We start from the raw sequence: 605 nt of genomic DNA on the forward strand, positions 1-605 counted from the left end.
GGCACGTTACTTCTGGGACACCCTGTATATGTATACGCACATTGTGAATACAGAACTGTTGATTCAACCATGGTTTCACATTGACATTAGAAGAGTGCTGCCACATCTAAGAAAATAACAATAAAAGAGAATAGCTTTTATCGTACCTGTTTTCCTGTTCAGCGTTGAATTAGTAGTAAAGGAGGGTATGAGGTTAAACACCCTCAATATATAAAAAAAAAAATGACAAGCGCCGCAGGCGAAAATTAGTAATAAAAAATTGGGCGATTTTTTATTAAAAATTTTCATTATTTATCGAAATATTGATTTTTATGGAAAAAGCGCCGCAGTCGAAAATTTGTAATAAAAAATCGCGCAATTCTTTATTAAAAATTTTTATTATTTATCGAAGTATTGATTTTTATGGAAAAAGCGCCGCAGGCGAAAATTAAAAAAAAAAATAGCGCGATTTTTTATTAAAAATTTTCATTATTTATCGGAGTATTGATTTTTATGGAAAAAGCGCCGCAGGCGAAAATTTAAAAAAAAAATCGCGTGATTTTTTATTACAGATTTTCTTTATTTATCGAAGTATTGATTTTTATGGAAAAAGCGCCGCAGACGAA

This window comes from Rhagoletis pomonella, unplaced genomic scaffold (assembly GCF_013731165.1).
Source record: "Rhagoletis pomonella isolate Grant_MI unplaced genomic scaffold, Rhpom_1.0 Rhpom_scaffold_00003, whole genome shotgun sequence".
In the NCBI taxonomy this organism is placed as follows: Eukaryota; Metazoa; Arthropoda; class Insecta; order Diptera; family Tephritidae; genus Rhagoletis; species Rhagoletis pomonella.